We start from the raw sequence: 1,825 nt of genomic DNA on the forward strand, positions 1-1,825 counted from the left end.
TATTTTGTTAGTAATTGAAAAACAAGTTTATGAGGATACCCATTTGCTAGCAGGTGATCTACTACTTTATTTTCTGCTGTTTTTTATGTCTAGGGGATGTATTTTGTGTCAGAACAAATAATTTCCGGGACCTCCTGCACCCAAATAAATATATATATATATATATTGTGAAGAAAAAGTCCTGGGGAATACGAAGTGACTCGCCGTTAACGACTCCAAAGGGAGGATTACATCCAAAAAAGGTTATGTTGTGCATTTGGTGGGATTGGAAAGGTGTCCTTTATTTTGAGCTCCTCCCACCCAACCAGACCATCAATACTGTGCCCAGTTGGAACAATTAAAGGCAGCGGTTGAGCAAAAGCGTCCAGTATTGGCTAATGACAAGAGGCATAGTTTCTCATCACGATAACCCCCTTTCTCAGGTGTCTTTGCAGACTCGGCAGAAATTTTTGGAGTTTGGCTGGAATGTGATCTCCCTGATTCTGATTTCTTCTTTCGTTTGCTGCTTTCGGGTCACAATAAAAATACAATAGTATTTAAGTATTGAATGTTTCGGTAATATTATATCCACTTCCTAAGGATCCAATGTATGTGTTGTTGTGTGAGTCACACATTAAAATACACTTAATGAAATAAGGCATTTGGAAATTCAAGTACAATTGAAGTACATATCACACGATTCGAGGCCAAACGCCTTTCTAAGATGTTTATTAAAATTTCAAAAAATTGATTCTATGATATATTGTTTTTTTCGATAGAAATTTTCATTTCAGGGTAAATTTAAAAATACATTGATTTAAATTAATCAAAAATATTATCAATATGGTTTAAATGGGAATAAAATCTGAAAATCCTGTCTTTCAAAAAATAATTATAAAATTATATGGGCCGCTCCGGGATTTGAACCCGGGACCTCCTGCACCCAAAGCAGGAATCATACCCCTAGACCAAGCGGCCTTCTTAAAAGAGAAAGGATTAAAAAAAATATTTTTTGTTTATTTTGGAATAGTTGACCGATTGTTGTTTAATAAAAAATATGTATACTATTTTCCAATATTATTTTGAATTTTCGGCGTCGGTATATTAGATAAATATGTTTATATAATGGGGTGTTCCGTGAATTTTGGCCAATATTTAAACCGGTACTAAAGGCCCTCAAGAGCAACAATAAAATTCTCAATGATCATGGTCCAACCCTCTACAGAAAACAAGAAAATTGAGATTTTGTGTTTATTTTAAGCGTCAGGTTTTTGGCTGAATAGGAAGCGACCAATCGAAAGCCATTCAATGATTTTTTTTTTAAATATTTATTTATTGCTATTTACAAATGTACATTATAATACATTTAATAAATCTGATCTAAGTTAAATTGGAGTGTTACAGGCGTGTAGAAAAACTACCCATTGGTAGCACTCTAATGACATTTGACATTAGCTGGTCTCGTGGCCATCTTCTTTTCAGGCGCCTCGGAGGATTGTCAGGAATGGTTAGAGGATGCAAGGTTAGAAACTAGATATGAGTGGTTAGGGAGTTTATAATGGAAGGAGTGATATCTGGTTCGGGCTAGATCTGTGATATAGAGAACATTAAGGTCTTTGTGGATGATTTTATTTGTGACAAAGTAGGGAGCATTTAGGATTTTACGAAGGATGTTGGATTGTAAGTATTGGATACGAGAGGAATTCGAAGGTTTAGTGGAGCCCCAAAGCTCAACTCCATATGTCCAGATTGGCCTTATTACAATCATGTAGATCAGTCTTTTGTTATGTGTGGGAAGTTTAGACCTTTTGTCTAGTAAGTGCTGTAATAGTCGAAATAGACGTGC

General features: G+C 35.3%; 1 non-coding gene across 1 annotated transcript; it reads right to left on the reverse strand.

Moving 5' to 3' along the window:
* Positions 1–885: 885 nt before the first annotated feature.
* Positions 886–957, reverse strand: TRNAP-UGG (transfer RNA proline (anticodon UGG)). Its single transcript has one exon. It is a non-coding gene; the product is annotated as a tRNA-Pro (tRNA).
* Positions 958–1,825: the final 868 nt, after the last annotated feature.

The sequence above is a fragment of the Halyomorpha halys genome, unplaced genomic scaffold (assembly GCF_000696795.3).
Source record: "Halyomorpha halys isolate HHAL.00 unplaced genomic scaffold, Hhal_1.1 Scaffold961.1, whole genome shotgun sequence".
NCBI classification, from domain to species: Eukaryota; Metazoa; Arthropoda; class Insecta; order Hemiptera; family Pentatomidae; genus Halyomorpha; species Halyomorpha halys.